The sequence below is a fragment of the Simochromis diagramma genome, unplaced genomic scaffold (assembly GCF_900408965.1).
Source record: "Simochromis diagramma unplaced genomic scaffold, fSimDia1.1 OVJJ01000031.1, whole genome shotgun sequence".
NCBI lineage: Eukaryota > Metazoa > Chordata > Actinopteri > Cichliformes > Cichlidae > Simochromis > Simochromis diagramma.
The window spans coordinates 2,802,687-2,824,519 of NW_024386983.1; the positions used below are offsets into that span (position 1 = coordinate 2,802,687).

The 21,833-nt window shown below is 42.0% G+C and overlaps 4 non-coding genes and 1 pseudogene across 4 annotated transcripts; all 5 read left to right on the top strand.

Moving 5' to 3' along the window:
* The first annotated feature begins 521 nt into the window (after nucleotides 1-521).
* Nucleotides 522-7,580, top strand: LOC120738472 (annotated as a pseudogene).
* A 1,462-nt stretch (nucleotides 7,581-9,042) lies between these two features.
* Nucleotides 9,043-9,231, top strand: LOC120738510. Its single transcript, XR_005697002.1, has one exon. It is a non-coding gene; the product is annotated as a U2 spliceosomal RNA (small nuclear RNA).
* Nucleotides 9,232-17,180: 7,949 nt separating this feature from the next.
* LOC120738514 lies at nucleotides 17,181-17,292 on the top strand. The gene has a single exon (XR_005697003.1). It is a non-coding gene; the product is annotated as a U5 spliceosomal RNA (small nuclear RNA).
* Nucleotides 17,293-18,850: 1,558 nt separating this feature from the next.
* On the top strand, nucleotides 18,851-19,041 carry LOC120738504. Its single transcript, XR_005696997.1, has one exon. It is a non-coding gene; the product is annotated as a U2 spliceosomal RNA (small nuclear RNA).
* Nucleotides 19,042-20,953: 1,912 nt separating this feature from the next.
* Nucleotides 20,954-21,065, top strand: LOC120738516. The gene has a single exon (XR_005697004.1). It is a non-coding gene; the product is annotated as a U5 spliceosomal RNA (small nuclear RNA).
* Nucleotides 21,066-21,833: the final 768 nt, after the last annotated feature.

The following is a 21,833-nucleotide window of genomic DNA, read 5'->3' on the forward strand; positions in this document are numbered from 1 at the left end:
TTGTAGGCCATCCAAAGGTTCAGGAGTAGTGGACTCTCAGCAGCTGCAGTCTCCACTTCACAATCGCTGCAGCACATGTCCAGTTAAATAGCTGGACATGCTCGTTTACCATTTAGATTTAATGTTTAATATTTAGAGTTAACATTTAAAATTGTGTTTTAAATATGTAAAGTTACAAATATTTTACTAAATGTTGTGAAAAAATGACTCGAAAAAACATGTTTTTGTAAGGTTTTGAGGAAAAAACTTGCAGTTAATTTCAGTATGGTTCACTTTACAAACGGCGCCCCATAGTGTTCCCCCTCCATGCATCGCTACCTTATCGAGATGAAGGGGTTGGTGTGTCCCAGGCAGTGGCGGTCCTAGCCTGTTTGGCACCCTGGGCGAGCACTCCCTCTGGCGCCCCCCACCCCCCCTCACACACACACACAGACAAAACATATTAAGGATTGTACATTAACATAAAGCTGTTGTACACACACATATATATGAAGAGAGAGAGAGTATGCACAGTATGCGAACGGCTACCAAACAGCCATCATAATACGTCATACAATGAGAACAGAAACAAATCAACAATTGACAATGACTATGATGCAGAGATTTTTAAAAATGACTGTATTTGATACTACAGAATGTATTTTGGGACTTTATTTTCTTTCTGCTCTCCAGGCAGTTTAGTGTCAGTGTTGACCACGCTTGCAGTGAAATATTCAAAAGGGACAAAGTATTTAAAGGGAGACGCGACAGAACTTCACGGCCTGCTCGACTACCTGCGATGTCATGATAAAAGACTTGCAAGCCCAGAATTCACAGGCAAGTAGCATGGAAGCTGTTGTCTTATTTATGACTGACTATGTCCTAATGTTCTCTGTGAACATACTTGTCTGCAGGGAGTCCTCAGAAATACCTGGTGTGCAGTGAAAGACCCTGTTAGTTGCTGAAGTAAAAAGCAAAACAAACTGAGAACATATAATGAGGTGATTTGGTTGTGTGTGTGTGTGTGATCATTTTCGCTCTCAGATGAAACTAATGGGAAAACGGCATTACTGAAAGCTTTGCTGAATCTGAAGGGTGGAAATAACAACACTATTGAAGTCATCCTTGACACAGCAGAGAAAACTGGAGATTTAGAAAATTTGATCAATGCATCTTATACAGATCCTTACTACAAAGGTAGGGTGAAGGAAAACTGCCAATCTTAAAATAGACCTATCGATGTTTCTGTGTTGTACTGGCAAGCCTTTCAAGATAAATTATGGATCATACAAAATTGTGATGACTAACCTCAGCTTGTTTCTTATAACAAAAGTCCTATGTGTAACAGGTCAGACAGCCTTGCTTGTTGCCATTGAGAGGCGGAGCTTTGAGCATGTGAAGCTGCTAGTCCAGAAAGGAGCTGATGTGCAAGCCAAAGCAAATGGAAAGTTTTTCCAGCGTCATGCTGAAATGGGCTTTTATTCTGGTGGGTAATGTCATATTGGTGTTAACAAGCTACACTTTCTGTCTCAGTTGTTTATGGCTGAGTGTTATCTCTAAGCTCATCTGTTTGTGTTTAAATTAGGGGAGCTCCCTCTGTCATTGGCTGCCTGCACCAACCAGCCTGATATTGTGTCCTTTCTCATGGAAAATCCTTACAGAAGAGCTGACGTGACTGACAGAGACTCACAAGGAAACACTGTTTTGCACACCTTGGTTGTCATAGCAGACAACACGAAAGAAAACACAGATATGATTGCGAAGATGTATGATGAAATACTTGTTCAACAGAACAAGCTTGACAAAAAAGTCCAGTTGCAAGAGATTGAAAATACTGAAGGCATGACTCCTCTAAAACTGGCAGCCAAGCTCGGTAAGATAGAGGTAGGTCTGTTTTCTACTAAATGTCTGTTTTGCCTTGACGGAACTTTTTTTTTTTCATAATCAGCAGTCTACCTCCTCGTGAGCTTGTGCTCTTGTAACATTAAGATTAAGCTGTTTAGACACATGCTACACCGGGAATTCATGGATGAGGAGACAAGGCCACTATCCAGGAGGTTTACAGAATGGGTCTACGGACCTGTTCATTCTTCACTTTATGACATGACCTCCATTGACACCAATGAAGAAAACTCTGTGTTAGAGATAATAGTCTTTGGGAGTGAGATTCCGGTGAGAAATTTCAGCTTTTCTTTTCAATTTATAATGCACATATATTAGTCACTTTGAGGTGACTGAATAAATAAATAAATAAAACTGAATTGAATGTATAGGACTACACAACAGCAGTTACAGTGAGAAATTTGCCTCTGAAGATTGAATTTTGAATCTGGATGTGCTGTCGTCACATTCTACATCATGTCATCCTAATGACTTAGATCACAAGATTAATTCACCAAAGATTAAATACGATACAATAATCTGAGTATCTAGATGGTACACAGTATGCTTTTATGATTAGAACAAGACATTTTTATTATGTTGGGTCCTCAGTCTGTTGAAGCATAAAGTTGGATAGAAAGTTGTCTTTGTCAAATAAAAATTGAGTGAGTGAGCTGAGTGAGAATGTTTTGAATAATAAAACTGATTTGTAAATTTCAGAATCGTCCCGAGATGCTTCAGATTGAACCACTTCGCAGTCTTCTTCAGAATAAGTGGGAAAGGTTCGCTTCCAAATTATTCTTGATGAATTTCTTGCTTTATGTGGTTTACCTGACCATCTTCACTGCTGTGACGTTCTACAGGAAGGAGGGACAGGTAAGACAGAAAACCTAGAGGAAAAATCAAAAATGTTCTCTTGTTTTTAAACTCTTCATCAGCCTAAGCTGTGACTCATAACCCTTTGATCTGCAGCCACCGTTTCCCATTGAAAATTTTCCACTTGACCATCTCCGATGTGTTGGTGAGCTCATCATCATCCTTGGAGCACTGAGGTTTCTCTATAAGACGGTAAGAATGCTGAAACCGATACAGTCATTCACTGAAAATGAATTCATATCATTTGTTTATCTGGCGTTTATATTTTCAGATAACTCTTTTCTGGAGGAATCCCCCTACCTTCAATGCTTTATTTGTTGATGGATTCACTGATATTCTGTTGTAAGCATTGCAATGAGATTATTTTTATTTATTTATTTTTTAATGGCCAGACCTTTACTGTCAATGCTGTTGCAAATCTCTTGTCTTTGCAGTTTCCTGCAGGCAGCACTTCTTCTAATCTGTGTGGTTCTGTATGGGTGTGGGCTGAAGGAATATGTTGGCCTCCTTGTGCTCTCATTGGCTCCAAGTAATTGGGGATGTACAGTGTCATGATGCAAAGAGTAAGAGTTTTGTTACTAAAACAGGCTGCCTAGCCAGACATGAGTGGCTCAGTTTACAGTATTTGTTTCTCTTTAGATGATCCTGGGTGACCTGTTACATTTTCTATGCGTCTATAGCGTCTTGCTTTTTGGATTTTCTGCTGGTAAGACTTTAACCTTTTTTAAGTCTCTTTATTTTATTTTATTTTTTTAATATCAGCCTGATGGCAGGCCCATCTTACAAATGCTTTTTAAATGACTTCAACTCCATTTGTGTTTAAAAATTCAAGCGGTTTCTTTAGGGGGATATTTGGTATATCACGGTAGCGCAAAGTATTCACAAGGTACTGCTGTCTGAACGCAGACAGCTCAAACTAGATGCTATCATGTCACCTTAATGTAATTCGTCGACCACTCTGGGGTAGAGAGAAAATTCAACTGGTTTCTGAAAGTTATTTTTTAATTTTATAGCCAAAACAAAATAAGTCTAGGCAGCCTGTTTGATGCTTGGGTAACAAAGATGTGAAAATTAAAGTTATATGCAGAAGAGGTTTTTTAATTAGTTTAATGTTCTGACATACATTTTCTTCTTTTTTCATAGCCATTGTTGCTCTCATACACGACTCCCCTCCGGCTCACACAAAAATGACAAATGACACGGCAGCACAAATGAGAAGCTTTTTTGAACCATATAAATGTGTGAAGCCAAGTTACAATGACATTTGTTTTACAACACTGGAAATGTTCAAGTTCACTATTGGAATGGGAGATCTGCAGTTCACGGACGACGTTCAGTACAAAGAAGTTTACCACATCCTGCTCATCTCTTGCATAGTTCTCACATACATCCTCCTGCTGAACATGCTGATAGCCCTGATGAGCAACACTGTCGAAAGAATCTCCACACAAAGTGAAAACATCAGGAACTTGCCGGTGGGAATCTGTTAAATCGTAGGGGCGACCGTGGCTCAGGGGGTTGGAAATCGCATCTGTAACCGGAAGGTCGCCGGTTCGATCCCCGGGCTCTCTGTCCTGGTTGTTGTGTCCTTGGGCAAGACACTTTACCCTACTTGCCTACTGGTGTTGGCCAGAGGGGCCGATGGCGCGATATGGCAGCCTCGCTTCTGTCAGTCTGCCCCAGGACAGCTGTGGCTACAACTGTAGCTGCCTCCACCAGTGTATGAATGTGAGAGTGAATGAATAGTGGTATTGTAAAGCGCTTTGGGTGCCTTGAAAAGCGCTATATAAATCCAATCCATTATTATTAAACATGACTTCATACATCTCAAAAAATTAATTCTTATTTCAGAGAATGCAGAATTCTTATTTAAAAGCTCCAAAGGGTTTCCTGAAGTTCTGTGTAAGCGAACATATTGTTTCACATTTTTAGCGGGTCTTCACAATTTTGGATATGGAGAGGACTCTACCAAGGTGGCTGAGGAGCAAGCTGCAATGCAGAATGTCTAGGATGGTGTGTTCCAGAAACAGCATAGACAAGCATAGAAGATTTTTCAGGTAAAACAATTAATAATTTTAATTCATTCAAAAAACATCAAACAAACAAACAAAACAACTTGACTGTGTCCACTGTGTACATTTGGAAACTAGGACAGATCCAATAATCTTGGTATGAATCTTTATGCGATTTAGCAATGGATGCGTTTAAATTTCTTAGTGCAGAATAGAACAAAACAAACATGGAGATGTCTGAGAGACAGAACCGTATGTTTGCCTTGGATGACAATTTAGTAACTAAAAAGGAGCGACGTCAACTATGAGTGGGAATTGATAAGAATTTAGCAATTCTGATTCCAGTACTTGTATCACTTATTGATTCTCATTGGCTCAGATTGGTTCCACTGTCAGAGCTACCACCATCGTCAAGCAACATATCAAAGAGATTACATTCATGCAAATTAATTACATGCTGGGTGATCAAATGTTTGTGGATCTTGCAGGTATTTCCCCTCTCAGACGCGCACACAAAAAATGAATGTTTTACACATATTACACCAAACGCCTTTCTTAAAAGTAATGCATATGTAATTGCTCCCATGAGAAAATAAGTACAGGGAGTGCAGAATTATTAGGCAAATGAGTATTTTGTCCACATCATCCTCTTCATGCATGTTGTCTTACTCCAAGCTGCATAGGCTCGAAAGCCTACTACCAATTAAGCATATTAGATGATGTGCATCTCTGTAATGAGAAGGGGTGTGGTCTAATGACATCAACACCCTATATCAGGTGTGCATAATTATTAGGCAACTTCCTGTCCTTTGGCAAAATGGGTCAAAAGAAGGACTTGACAGGCTCAGAAAAGTCAAAAATAGTGAGATATCTTGCAGAGGGATGCAGCAGTCTCAAAATTGCAAAGCTTCTGAAGCGTGATCATCGAACAATCAAGCGTTTCATTCAAAATAGTCAACAGGGTCGCAAGAAGCGTGTGGAAAAACCAAGGCGCAAAATAACTGCCCATGAACTGAGAAAAGTCAAGCGTGCAGCTGCCAAGATGCCACTTGCCACCAGTTTGGCCATATTTCAGAGCTGCAACATCACTGGAGTGCCCAAAAGCACAAGGTGTGCAATACTCAGAGACATGGCCAAGGTAAGAAAGGCTGAAAGACGACCACCACTGAACAAGACACACAAGCTGAAACGTCAAGACTGGGCCAAGAGATATCTCAAGACTGGTTTTTCTAAGGTTTTATGGACTGATGAAATGAGAGTGAGTCTTGATGGGCCAGATGGATGGGCCCGTGGCTGGATTGGTAAAGGGCAGAGAGCTCCAGTCCGACTCAGACGCCAGCAAGGTGGAGGTGGAGTACTGGTTTGGGCTGGTATCATCAAAGATGAGCTTGTGGGGCCTTTTCAGGTTGAGGATGGAGTCAAGCTCAACTCCCAGTCCTACTGCCAGTTTCTGGAAGACACCTTCTTCAAGCAGTGGTACAGGAAGAAGTCTGCATCCTTCAAGAAAAACATGATTTCCATGCAGGACAATGCTCCATCACACGCGTCCAAGTACTCCACAGCGTGGCTGGCAAGAAAGGGTATAAAAGAAGAAAAACTAATGACATGGCCTCCTTGTTTATCTGATCTGAACCCCATTGAGAACCTGTGGTCCATCATCAAATGTGAGATTTACAAGGAGGGAAAACAGTACACCTCTCTGAACAGTGTCTGGGAGGCTGTGGTTGCTGCTGCACGCAATGTTGATGGTGAACAGATCAAAACACTGACAGAATCCATGGATGGCAGGCTTTTGAGTGTCCTTGCAAAGAAAGGTGGCTATATTGGTGGCTGATTTGTTTTTGTTTTGTTTTTCAATGTCAGAAATGTATATTTGTGAGTGTGGAGATGTTATACTGGTTTCACTGGTAAAAATAAATAATTGAAATGGGTATATATTTGTTTTTTGTCAAGTTGCCTAATAATTATGCACAGTAATAGTCACCTGCACACACAGATATCCCCCTAAAATAGCTAAAACTAAAAACAAACTAAAAACTACTTCCAAAAACATTCAGCTTTGATATTAATGAGTTTTTTGGGTTCATTGAGAACATGGTTGTTGTTCAATAATAAAATTATTCCTCAAAAATACAACTTGCCTAATAATTCTGCACTCCCTGTAGTTACACTACTTGCCATGTTAGTTTTGTGTTTCTCTGTAAAAAAATGACATGAAACACACAGTCAAATTACCAGTTAACAATATAAACCTTAGGCTACAGTCCTACATACCTACATGTAGGTACCTCTGTAAGTTTCAAGCCTGACCGCTCATTACTACTTTTGTTACCTGTTGAGGTCTGACTGCTGGACTGGTGTCGGCATTTTCTAGTCTTTAATATCACTATGGCTAGTAAGAGAAAATCCTCTCTGGTGTACAAGAGTAATTTAAGCTTATATATATAGAGGAAGATGTATTTTGTGGTTATTAAAGTGATAAACTGACAATGAAAAGGTCTTTCTTTTTTTTCTGCTTCAGGGTGGAAGAAATGAACTGGAAACAATGGAGGTCAGATCTTGGTGTACACTGGGAAGAAGAGCCTGCTAATGACATGATGGTACCACAGCCTCGTGATAAGATTCCTGGTAAGGCATCATGCAACATGCACACTTTTTTACTGTCTTTTCTGCAAAAATGCAACTAATGTGTTACTGTTTAATGCTTCAGGGAATCCATGGAAGCTAAATATGCTCTTGCAGAGGATTCGTTACAGACGTCAAGAACGACAACAATCCAATATTCCCAAGATTAATCAGGAAAATCAAAATCTGTGTGTCAGTGTGAGTGAGTGATGGAATTTTTTTTCCTAAAAAGAACTACAATATGTATCTGTCATTTAAGTGAACCTGTTTTGCTGTATTCCAGTGCACATTTTCTTTTTGATGTAAATTTTCACTTGCAAACTCAAAAATGTCATATGTTAAGCCTTTTTCTGTTTGAAATTCAATGTGTCTTATAGATTACAAGGATCAAAAATCAACTATCTCCTATACTTCATTTCCTGTTTAACTATACTGATGTTCGAAGAGTATAGATATGGCATCTTCCATTCTAGTTCAGCATACACAACCATTTGAAGACCTGATAGATGTCCAGATGATAATTGATGTAAGTCACAGCCCGTCATTGCAAAAAAGGCTGACTTTTCCAAAGAGCTTTGTATGGAAGTATGTTAATGGAAAGTTGACTGCACTAGGAACGCATTTTTAGAACAGGGAGCTTTTATAGCCGTGGTCTCTCATCTTGATTACATGAAGTAATTTACTATTACTACTCTAACATATGAATTACATCTGAAATAATCAAATACATGAAATAGAATGATTAATAGTACATTTCCCTTTTTTTAGGAAATGACCTGTATGTATCTGTATGAAATCAATGACAGGATCAAGTACTGCATTATCTTTAGTTACATTGATAATATTTATTTATGGTAAAACAGTGGTAAAATATCGCTGTTGCTTTCGTATAAATGAAGCGGACATACCTGAGTGGCCGCGATCTAATCCTGTTTACATAAAGTAAGCCTGCTCCCGAGCAGGTTTACGCTTACGGATCTGTTGCTATGACAGCAAGTCCCGGATGAGCTTCGGAGAACCGAACGATCCAAGATCACGCGAAATCGTCAACAATCAAATCCGGCTAACTTACTTAGCGAGGTACGAAGAACGGACCCCAGGCGGGGCCTGAGATCTGCCCCTTCAGCCAAGCAAACAGGGCCTACCGTGACGCCGGAACTATATTTGTGGAAGGCCCGGCAAGGGTGCATTTTGGGGTCATACAAATGGACAGCCAAGAGTATATGTAGATTGGTAGAGAAGGAAATAGAAAAAGTGCGGCTGCTGGAGAAATTGAAATGGGGGGTGGGATACAATCAAAGATAGATGGAAAGACATTCCTTAGAAGTCACTTAATATAAAGGCCTAAGAAGAAAAGTTTTTTTGGTTGTTTTGTTCGTTTCTTTGAGAGCAACACATGGTAAGATCAGTATTGAGTTGATAAAAGGATTGGAAAATAAGGTAACGGGGATTTTTATGCCAATTTAGAAGATGTGATGTAACTTTGGTATGACTGTACAATTGAACGTGTGTTTCTCCTCTTTACGACTTATTATTTTGCTATTTAGATGCCACAGTACTTGTAGAAAGGACCTTTGAACCTTTCGATCAATGGAGAGAGAAAATGTCTCGCTTTGTATAGAATAGGCTTACCCTTTGTGATGTTTAATAATGTACATGTATGTGATGTTTTGTTTTTTGAAAATAAAAAAAGGAAAAAAAAAAAACTGTTCTTATCAGTTTAATATCTGATACGCCCCCGATTCGGGGGCAACGTATTAAACGCATTTTTAGAACAGGGAGCCGAATAAGGGGCTCGCTCCGTTCGCTCCACGCATCGACCCGGTATTGCAGCGCCTCCGGGAACGGTGCCCCCTTTGCTGACTTTGTGCAAAAGCAAGAAAGCCAAACAAAGTAAGGTCTGCCAAGCCAAGAGCCAGAAAGCAGCCGGAAGCGGCGAACGTGCAGGGATAGAAGCTCAGAGAAATAAGGAAAAAAACTGGGAAGAGAGCGAGGAACTGAATATATTATTAAAGGAACAGGAGGTTTTGTTTCAGGAGAGGGCGAAAACAAGAATGTTTAAATTTATGCAGGAGGAGTATATGCAACAGGAGAAGTGCTCGGCCTATTTTTTTGCTCAAATGAAAAAGAAAGAGGAAAAAGGGGCAATTATGGAACTGGAAAGGGAAGGGAAATCGGTTACTGGACGGGATAATATTTTGAAGATGGTAGAGGAGTACTACAGTTCATTGTTTGGTGTGGAAGAAGTAGATAGAGGGGCTCAAGAAATGGTTTTAGGTTTTCTGAAAGAGAGGTTACCAGAGGACGCAAGGAAGCTTTTGGAAAGGAGCATAACAAACCACGAACTATACGAGGCGATAAAGACAATGAAGAATAACAAGGTACCTGGGATAGATGGACTCACAAAGGAGTTTTACATCACCTTTTGGGATCTCATCGGAGACCACTTGTTGGAGGTATTTGAAGACATGTGTGAAACGGGTAGAATGCCAAAGAGTATGAGGACGGGTGTGATAAGTTTACTACATAAGAAAGGCTCACCTGCTGTGCTTTCAAATTATAGGCCTCTTTCAATGGTCTGCGTGGACTACAAAATTTTGAGTCGAACTCTAGCAAGACGCCTGGCCCGAGTCTTGCCTGCTATTATTAATGCAGACCAGACATGCGGGGTAAAGGGCAGGCAGATTGGTTGGAACTTACAATTACATAGAGATGTGCTTACATACATCGAAGAGAGGAACTTGACAACAATATGCGTAACACTTGATCAGGAAAAAGCTTTTTTTTTTTTTTTTTTTTTTTACAACTTTATTTATAGTTTTCCAACAAAACAGTCCAGAATTTCTTACAAAAGTTGCGAACCCTACCCCCCACCCCCATCCAGGTGGCATCCCCACAACCAGGAAGCACAATACACACAACACAAAAAAAAAAAAAAAAAAAAAAAAAAAAAAAAAAAGGGGGGGGGGAGAAACACTCAAACCAATCTGTGACAGTCATTATAGCGCCAACAGCCGGACCCCGGCACATGAGAGAAGAAACAAAGAAGAAAAAGGGAATAAAGAAATCCCAACAGTCAAAGTACGGGCATTGAGGAGACTGTGGACAGCAGCCCGAGAAGAGAGCAAGAGCATAAATTACCAACAAGTAAAGAACAATAAATCAGGCAAAAGACAGACTCTTGACATGAGTTATGAACCGTGACCAGGTTTTGTCATATTTACTCTCCAAGCCGCGCACGGTATACCTAATTTTTTCCAGAGCTAATCCCAACATCACCTCTCTAATCCAATGGACGTAGGAAGGAGGGTTCGACGCCTTCCAGCTCAGCAGTATCAGACGGCGGGCATGCAACGAGGCAAAGGCTATTGCGTTTTTGTGGAGGGGAGAGAGTCTCAGCTCTTCCCGAGGTACACCGAAGATAGCTATCAAAGAGTCAGGCCGCAGTGTTTCACCCGATATAGCTGACAGTGATTGAAAAATTGATGCCCAGAAACCATATAGAGAGGGACATGACCAAAACATGTGCCCCAAAGAAACAGGAGAGTAATCACATCTAGGACAATTCGGTGCAACATCAGGGTACAGTTTAGACAGTCTGTCATTAGAGTAATGGAGCCTGTGGACGACCTTAAATTGAATCAGGCCATGTCTAATACAGAGAGAAGACGTATGTATACGCTGTATGGCTTTCTTCCAGATGTCTTCTGACATGAGTTCTCCAACCTCCCCTTCCCACGCCGCCTTAGGTTTGTCCCATGTATGAGGGCAGCTTTCAAGAATCAATGCATAAATCTTCGATATTGCTCTTTTAGTGGGCTGACTCACATTAAGAACTAGATACAGTAGGTCCTTAGAGGGCAGAGACGGGTACCCTGGGAGAAATTTAGAGGCAAAACTCCGAGCCTGAAGGTATCTGAAGTAGTGAGACTTTGGTAAGTTATGGTCTTCACACAAATATTTAAATGAGACAAAGCCATCCTCAGTGAAGAGATCTTGAAAGAAAACCAGACCGTTTCTGTGCCAGATTGCAAATGAATGATCTATTTGAGATGGTGTAAAAAGATGGTTAAACATTATCGGAGAAAAGCCACAAGTATTTGTCAAGTTAAAATGTTTCCTGAATTGACCCCAGATCTTAATTGAATTTTGAACCACCAAATTGGAGTTCAGTCCAGATGCTTTGACATTCAGTGGGAGAGGGGCAGTTAAGATCGAAATCGGGGAGATTGGGAGTGTAGCTCTCAGTTCCATATCTGCCCAGACTGGACCCTCCCCATCCGCAAACATGGTTATCCAATATGTCAGCTTGACAATGTTAGCAGCCCAATAATAGAATAAGAAATTAGGTAAGCCCAAACCACCATCAGCTTTAGCTCTCTCCAGGCTTGCTCTCCTTATGCGTGCAGGTTTTTTGTTCCATATGAACAAAGAGACAAAGCGATCCAGCTGGGCAAAATAGGATTTGGGGAGAAAGATGGGGATCATTTGGAATAGATAAAGAAACCTGGGCATTACAGTCATCTTCACCACATTTATCCGTCCTGCCAGCGAAAGTGGAAGTTTTGACCACCTATCCAGATCAGATTTAGTACTGTCCAGAATAGACCTGTAGTTATACTGGAAAATAGTCTTAATCGAGCCAGCTATTTCCAGTCCCAAATATGTGAATTTGTCATTTTCAATTTTAAAAGGCAAATCGTCATAAGTGGTCTGTTTTGCCAGATTGTTCAATGGAAACAGTAAAGATTTTGATAAATTAACCTTATACCCCGATATGTTGCTGAACTCCCGCAGCCAGCGGAAAAGGTGGGGCATACTCCCAATTGGGTCTGATATCTGCAAAAGGAGATCATCAGCATAAAGCAGAGTTTTATGAGTTACCTCACCCCTGGATATACCTTTAATCCTCTCATCAGATCTGATAGCAATTGCCAGCGGTTCGATCGCAATGTCAAACAGGAAGGGTGACAGGCAACAGCCCTGCCTCGTCCCCCTGTAGAGCGAAAAATATTCCGAAATCAGACCATTTGTCCTGACTGCAGCCATAGGCGTTGAATATAGGACTTTAATCCATCTACAAAAAGTAGGTCCCATGCCGAATTTCTCCAGAACTGTGAAAAGGTAGGACCATTCGATTCTATCAAACGCCTTTTCAGCGTCAAGGCTCAGAATAACTTCCGGTTGTATTGTCGAATGGGGGGAGAATACCACATTAAACAGTCGTCTCACATTAAAAAATGACTGCCGTCCGGGAATGAAGCCCGTTTGGTCCTCATTAATAATGGTGGAAATAACAGGGTCCAACCGTAGTGCAAGAGTTTTGGTTAAAATCTTATAGTCACAGCACAAAAGACTTATTGGCCTGTATGAGCTACACTGTACAGGATCTTTATCTTTCTTTAGTAAGACTGAGATCGTGGCCTGGGTAAGCGTCTGCGGCAGATTGCCAGTAGCAAAAGATTCAGCATAAACTGATTCTAAAATAGGTGTGAGCTTCGAAGAAAATCCCTTGTAAAACTCCATGGGGAAACCGTCCGGACCTGGCGCCCTTCCAGTCTGAGATAATTTAATAGCGTTCGTTATCTCTTCAATCGACAACGGCTGTTCCAAAGGCGACTGAGCGTCCGGAGAGAGCTTGGGAAGATCCAGCGAGTCAAGAAACGAGTAGATCTCGGATGAATTACTGCCCACCTCTGATTGATATAGGGTAGAGTAGAAATATTTGAACTGGTCATTAATGACTCGGGGGTCGTGAGATATCGAATCAGCACCTATTTCAATTCCCGAAATCACGCGTTCAGCTGACCGCTGTTTGAGCTGAAGTGCAAGGAGCCTCCCCGCTTTATCTCCATGCTCATAATATACCTGCCTGGATTTAAAAATATTTCTTTCGGCTCTCCATGTCATAAGCGTGTCAAATTCAGTTTGCAACAGTAATTTCTCCTTAAAAAGATCTGGCGTAGGTGAAAGAGCGTAACGCCTATCCATATCCGCAATCTTGTCAGCCAGTTCTTTAAGTTGTTTAGAGCGCTCCTTGTCTCTGTGTGCCACATAAGAAATAACTTGGCCCCTAATATAGGCTTTCATAGACTCCCACAAGACTCCCCTCGACACATCCTGAGTGTCATTAATTTCTAGAAAGAAGTCAATCTGATTGCTGAGAAACGTTTTAAAGCGTTCACATAAAAGTAATAGGGGGTCTAGCCGCCACGTTCGTTGGGGCGCTACATTACCTGGAAAAACCAGACCCATCTGCACAGGGCTATGATCTGACAACACTATACTGTGGTATTTGGTGCTGGAAATTAAGGGAAGTAGCTGGTTATCGACAATGAAGTAATCAATCCTGGAGTAACTATGATGTACAGGGGAAAAAAAGGAAAATTGCTTCGTAGTTGGGTTTGTTGCACGCCAAGGGTCTGATAAGCCGTAAGAACGAAGTAGGGAATTGATAGCCACTGCTGCTGACGAGAGGGTGCTGCTCGACCTTACGCTTGATCGGTCCAGCTGGGGAGAAAGGACACAATTAAAGTCTCCACCTAGAATTAGTTTATAGGAGACAAGGTCTGGGAGAGTCGAAAAAAAATTAAGAAAGAACTGTGCGTTGTCCCAGTTGGGTCCATAAATATTAGCCAGTATTAGTGGTGTGTTAAACAGCTTGCCCACTACAACAACATATCTGCCATTAGGATCTGATATCACTTCAGAGTGTTCAAATGGAACCCCCTTCCTAATTAAGATTGCTGTTCCCCTGGCTTTGTAGTTAAAACGTGAATGATATATTTGTCCAATCCACTTACAACCTAATCTTTTTTGGGAGTTAGTATTTAAGTGTGTCTCCTGTAGAAACATCACGTCAGGTTTGAGCGATTTCAAATGACTAAATACCTTGCTTCTTTTAACCAAATTATTCAGCCCTTTGACGTTCCAGCTAATGAATGAGACCGATTTCTGTTGATTATTCACATTATCCAGAGTCATAGTGCCACAATCCATAATAGACTGGTCCTGCACGTTGGTTATGTCTCAGTGTTTCAGTGCCTGTATGAGTCACAACATAAACCACAGATAAACCCAAAGCAAAACTAACAAAAACAAACAGATAAACATAGACAAACCTCTCACCATCCTGGACCCCTGGGCTGGTCTTCCACAAACCTGAGACTGCCCTGAAAACACTCCTCTCTCTCCTAGGCATATAACACGTTTACACTAGCTTAAACTCTTACATGAACTCAGCAAAGACAGAACAAAGTATAACAAGACCCTTGACTCAGCATCATTATTGCCGCATGCATGTCGGCACCCATCCACTTACAGGCCGGTACGGCTCTGAACACTCACGGTTGGAAAATAATCCCACAAGAAAGGGGTAAAACCCAATAAAAATAATGACACTGGTGATAAGAAAAAGGGGATTAATTAATCAGAATACATCAAAAAGCAAAATAAAAGCACTGTTGGGGTTATGGTGTCGGGCTGGAACTAAGACCAATGAGGATACCGAAGATATTCTGAAATAAAATATTCCCCAGGCCACATGACATCCACAGAAATCCTCAACATCTTATAGCTATACCTTGTCCAATCATAAAGGGCATCCAACCGTAGCGTGGCGACGTTCACCAGTCAATGCACAGCCTGTGCAGACTACCTCAATGGTAGCACGCAGCGTGTGATACCTGTTGTGGTCCGTGAATTAACTGTCACTCTCCCTCCGTCTCCCGTGGGCGCAGATTGGTCTCGACGTAGTGCCTTGCCTTGATCGGGTCTTCGAAAGACATCTGTTCGCCAGCCGGGGTTGTGATTTTCAATGTAGCTGGATACAGGAGACCATATTTCACTCCCGTACACCGGCGAAGCAATCTTCTCACCTCGGTAAAGGCCGATCTCTTCTTTCTAACGGTGGCCGAGTAATCTGGGTAGATGTAGAAACGCTTCCCATTACGGGTAATGGGACCTGCCCCCATGGCCTTTCGAAGAACATCCACTTTCTCCTGAAAATAGTGGAACTTGACGATTATCGGTCTCGGGGCATCTCCATCCTTTGGCCTCGGCTGCAGGCTCCTATGCGCCCGATCGAGCGTCGGCGTATAGTCGAGGGCGAGCGCTTCCTTCAACAATTCAGCCACGGCTTTCTCCGGTCGAATATTTCCGAATCCCTCTTCCACTCCAATTAGTCTGCAGTTATCACGACGTTGCCGGGACTCCAAATCATCGGCCTTGTCTGCCAACCGGACGACTTGGGCAGATAGCGCATCAACTTTAGCTTCCAGTGCTACAACACGGTTAGCCTGGCCATTAGCTTCCTCCTCAAGATCATCAGTGCGGGTCGAGAGCGTGGCGTTTTCTTTCTGCATGTCTTCGATAGCCTTCGCAAACTCTGCGCGCACACTCAGGACCTCTGACGTTAAATCACCCGCCAAGTCATCTATTTTCTTGTGTAGTTCACCTGCAGCTGCCATCACAGACGAGTCGATCTTGGCTAGCACATTCTGCTCCGTTTGCTTTATGGCCGCCATGATTGTGTCGAGATCCGGCCCTGCCCCCACCCCCGCGGCCGGATCCGCGCCAGGCAAGTCCGAGGCATCAGGCCCCGGCTTCTGCTTGAGCGATTTAGGCATGTTGAACAGCTTTAGACTACAAAATACAACTGATTCGAAAGATTAGGCACTTGTGAGACAGGTTCGCGCCGGGATGTACTAGAAGGGGAGCGGGAAAATTACGCAAATGGTCAATCTAAGCAGAGCTCGCAAAAACACGTCTTCACATGTCGCTGCTCTCTCCCCAAGTCCGATCAGGAAAAAGCTTTTGATAGGGTCAATCATGATTTCTTATGGAGGGTGATGAGAAATTTTGATATAGGAGGAAAATTTTTGAATTGGATAAGTATGATGTATACTGACATAATTTGCAAGATAAAGATAAATGGACACTTAACAGAGGAAGTACAACAAACGAGAGGGCTACGGCAGGGTTGCCCCCTGTCCGCCCTACTCTATGTTATATATGTAGAACCTTTAGCGTGTGCAATAAGAGGAAACGAGAAAATTAGAGGAGTGCCCTTGCCAGGGGGGGAGGTGTTGAAGATCTCCCAGTACGCTGACGACACAGTTCTTTACTTGGAAGATGATGGAAGTGTGAGGGAGATGATACGAACAATACAGACCTTTGAGAGCGCTGCGGGGTCAAAGGTCAATGAGGAGAAATCAAAATATAAATTTTTGGGACGATGGGCAGGTAGGAGAGAGACGCTTTGCGGGCTTTCTTTGTGTGAAGGGCCCATGCGGGTCCTGGGCATAGATTTTGGAAATCCAGGGGGGGATGCAAATTACAACTGGGATTTGAAGATAGCGAAGATCTTAAAGAAATTGGGGATGTGGTCAAAAAGAAAGCTCACTATAACTGGCAAAGTTTTGGCCGTAAAAGCTGACATCTTACCTGCCCTACTCCATTTGGCATATGTCTTTCCAATGCCACAGACTCATAGGAAGGTGCTAACACGGGGAATTTTTAAATTAATATGGGGGGGGGGGGGGTATGAATATGTAAAAGAACAACTATGTATCAGACAATATCAAAAGGTGGGAGGGATGTCCCATACATCCCTTTGAAATTGGATGTGATGTATTACAGTAACATATGTGCTCCTCTCCAGTCACCCCTTTCCTGTCAAAGTGGAACTCTGGAGCAGAGCAGGCGGGGCCTGAGATCTGCCCCTTCAGCCAAGCAAACAGGGCCTACCGTGACGCCGGAAGCCGGGACGAGGAGTCACTGCGGCTTCCTGCGAGGCCAAAGAAACACACACTCTGGCTTCTCTTCAAAACGTACAAGTCTTTCGCCTTTTACTAAAGACTTCCGTGGAGAGTGAGGCTAAGGAGTTGCACCTATTTTTGGCAGGGTCTGGCTGGGCCCTCTCCTCGTTGTTCAAAAGAAGAAATAGAAGAAAGTAGTGATGGCCAAATGAAGCTTTCTGAACCATTGAAGCTTGTATTGAAAAACGGTTCATTACTCGAAGCTTTTCAACACAGTCCTCTCTGGTGGCCAAAAATATGAAGAGCAGCTTGAATCTACAAAATAAAACCAACTGCTTCATAATGACTGCCCACTCTACAGAGTGAAGTTCTGTCTGATATTGGGCCACCGTTGTGTTGCTTTAAACGTGTATTTTTTGGGATGACAAAAATGTTGTTTATTACTTTAATAAATAATTTTGACCTGTAAACTTTCCTTGTTTAAACATGCACCTTGTTTAAACATGGTGTGGTCTTTCTTTGCTTGTGACTTCTTGATGTTGGTAAATACAATAATTGAAACCACATTACATATAATATACATATAATAATGTACTACACATTATGGAGTATGTTTCTGCTGTGAGGTCCCGCCTCCTTGTACTTATGCAATTAATCGCCGGACGGGTATATTTATAAATAATATTATATTAGGGACATTTTCCTATACATATTTTTGACCTGGGGGTAGAATTGATTGTGAACTGGAAAAGGAAAATGCTTATAAACTTGCAAATTAAAAACATAATGCATTTATAGCCCTTTTTCATTTTTATTTAAGAAGCGAATTTGTTTCACTCTGCGGTGACCGAACCTGTTCCTTTTCGTGGAGATCATTTCTCCTGCATTAAGGAAAATCCCTTCACATGGCACAGAAGAGGCTGGAGTGCAGAGAAACTGGTAGAGATGCAGTTACACAGTCTACCTGGGCCCCACAAACTATCAGCTAAAGAGAATAAATAGATTAAATTGCTGCACATTTTGCAGACTAACATTTTAAGATTAATTAAAAAAATAAGATATATATTTTTATAACATTAAATGTAAAGAGTCAAATGGAAGTTTTTCTAAAGTTATTTAATGATATTTATATTATGAAAATCAGATTTGACATTTGACCTTTTTCCTGTTTTCAGATATAATAAACACGCACAAAACAAAAGCAAACGGCCAGAACACAAAGCTGGAAAACCCACCCGATTGACAAAAATCAATTCAAAATACTCCCACACAACAGAACCCCCTCTATTCCTTGCTGGCTTCAAATCTCTCAGTAGAAATATCAGCGGTTCACTATCTGTCACCATCAAAACACTCCACAAATCCCGCGAATGATTCACTTCCTTATAAACCATTGAATCAGATACCGAAGCAGTTAGGTTCTAAATGAAGCTTCGGACGTCACTGATCACGTGACTCTGCCCAAACGAATCAAGCTTCAACACAGTGCTTCTGAAGCAGTGTGTTGATTTTTTTGACACACGCACCGGAGCGTCAGCTTCAAGCGGGCCATCACTAGAAGAAAGCGCGCAGTTCCAGGGAGCTCCGCAGACCTCTGGGGTACTGTAGGTGGGCGGAGATTTGAAGCGGCTCCCTCCCTGTGAGCCAAGTGAAAGAGCGCACCGTCACAAGCGAGAAGTGTCCCGAGAAGGCGGCTCAGCCAGGAACCTGCGGGAGGCCATCGCTTCTCGGCCTTTTGGCTAAGATCAAGTGTAGTATCTGTTCTTATCAGTTTAATATCTGATACGCCCCCGATTCGGGGGCAACGTATTAAACGCATTTTTAGAACAGGGAGCCGAATAAGGGGCTCGCTCCGTTCGCTCCACGCATCGACCCGGTATTGCAGCGCCTCCGGGAACGGTGCCCCCTTTGCTGACTTTGTGCAAAAGCAAGAAAGCCAAACAAAGTAAGGTCTGCCAAGCCAAGAGCCAGAAAGCAGCCGGAAGCGGCGAACGTGCAGGGATAGAAGCTCAGAGAAATAAGGAAAAAAACTGGGAAGAGAGCGAGGAACTGAATATATTATTAAAGGAACAGGAGGTTTTGTTTCAGGAGAGGGCGAAAACAAGAATGTTTAAATTTATGCAGGAGGAGTATATGCAACAGGAGAAGTGCTCGGCCTATTTTTTTGCTCAAATGAAAAAGAAAGAGGAAAAAGGGGCAATTATGGAACTGGAAAGGGAAGGGAAATCGGTTACTGGACGGGATAATATTTTGAAGATGGTAGAGGAGTACTACAGTTCATTGTTTGGTGTGGAAGAAGTAGATAGAGGGGCTCAAGAAATGGTTTTAGGTTTTCTGAAAGAGAGGTTACCAGAGGACGCAAGGAAGCTTTTGGAAAGGAGCATAACAAACCACGAACTATACGAGGCGATAAAGACAATGAAGAATAACAAGGTACCTGGGATAGATGGACTCACAAAGGAGTTTTACATCACCTTTTGGGATCTCATCGGAGACCACTTGTTGGAGGTATTTGAAGAAATGTGTGAAACGGGTAGAATGCCAAAGAGTATGAGGACGGGTGTGATAAGTTTACTACATAAGAAAGGCTCACCTGCTGTGCTTTCAAATTATAGGCCTCTTTCAATGGTCTGCGTGGACTACAAAATTTTGAGTCGAACTCTAGCAAGACGCCTGGCCCGAGTCTTGCCTGCTATTATTAATGCAGACCAGACATGCGGGGTAAAGGGCAGGCAGATTGGTTGGAACTTACAATTACATAGAGATGTGCTTACATACATCGAAGAGAGGAACTTGACAACAATATGCGTAACACTTGATCAGGAAAAAGCTTTTGATAGGGTCAATCATGATTTCTTATGGAGGGTGATGAGAAATTTTGATATAGGAGGAAAATTTTTGAATTGGATAAGTATGATGTATACTGACATAATTTGCAAGATAAAGATAAATGGACACTTAACAGAGGAAGTACAACAAACGAGAGGGCTACGGCAGGGTTGCCCCCTGTCCGCCCTACTCTATGTTATATATGTAGAACCTTTAGCGTGTGCAATAAGAGGAAACGAGAAAATTAGAGGAGTGCCCTTGCCAGGGGGGGAGGTGTTGAAGATCTCCCAGTACGCTGACGACACAGTTCTTTACTTGGAAGATGATGGAAGTGTGAGGGAGATGATACGAACAATACAGACCTTTGAGAGCGCTGCGGGGTCAAAGGTCAATGAGGAGAAATCAAAATATAAATTTTTGGGACGATGGGCAGGTAGGAGAGAGACGCTTTGCGGGCTTTCTTTGTGTGAAGGGCCCATGCGGGTCCTGGGCATAGATTTTGGAAATCCAGGGGGGGATGCAAATTACAACTGGGATTTGAAGATAGCGAAGATCTTAAAGAAATTGGGGATGTGGTCAAAAAGAAAGCTCACTATAACTGGCAAAGTTTTGGCCGTAAAAGCTGACATCTTACCTGCCCTACTCCATTTGGCATATGTCTTTCCAATGCCACAGACTCATAGGAAGGTGCTAACACGGGGAATTTTTAAATTAATATGGGGGGGGGGTATGAATATGTAAAAGAACAACTATGTATCAGACAATATCAAAAGGTGGGAGGGATGTCCCATACATCCCTTTGAAATTGGATGTGATGTATTACAGTAACATATGTGCTCCTCTCCAGTCACCCCTTTCCTGTCAAAGTGGAACTCTGGAGCAGAGCAGGCGGGGCCTGAGATCTGCCCCTTCAGCCAAGCAAACAGGGCCTACCGTGACGCCGGAAGCCGGGACGAGGAGTCACTGCGGCTTCCTGCGAGGCCAAAGAAACACACACTCTGGCTTCTCTTCAAAACGTACAAGTCTTTCGCCTTTTACTAAAGACTTCCGTGGAGAGTGAGGCTAAGGAGTTGCACCTATTTTTGGCAGGGTCTGGCTGGGCCCTCTCCTCGTTGTTCAAAAGAAGAAATAGAAGAAAGTAGTGATGGCCAAATGAAGCTTTCTGAACCATTGAAGCTTGTATTGAAAAACGGTTCATTACTCGAAGCTTTTCAACACAGTCCTCTCTGGTGACATCTGGTGGCCAAAAATATGAAGAGCAGCTTGAATCTACAAAATAAAACCAACTGCTTCATAATGACTGCCCACTCTACAGAGTGGAGTTCTGTCTGATATTGGGCCACCGTTGTGTTGCTTTAAACGTGTATTTTTTGGGATGACAAAAATGTTGTTTATTACTTTAATAAATAATTTTGACCTGTAAACTTTCCTTGTTTAAACATGCACCTTGTTTAAACATGGTGTGGTCTTTCTTTGCTTGTGACTTCTTGATGTTGGTAAATACAATAATTGAAACCACATTACATATAATATACATATAATAATGTACTACACATTATGGAGTATGTTTCTGCTGTGAGGTCCCGCCTCCTTGTACTTATGCAATTAATCGCCGGACGGGTATATTTATAAATAATATTATATTAGGGACATTTTCCTATACATATTTTTGACCTGGGGGTAGAATTGATTGTGAACTGGAAAAGGAAAATGCTTATGAACTTGCAAATTAAAAACATAATGCATTTATAGCCCTTTTTCATTTTTATTTAAGAAGCGAATTTGTTTCACTCTGCGGTGACCGAACCTGTTCCTTTTCGTGGAGATCATTTCTCCTGCATTAAGGAAAATCCCTTCACATGGCACAGAAGAG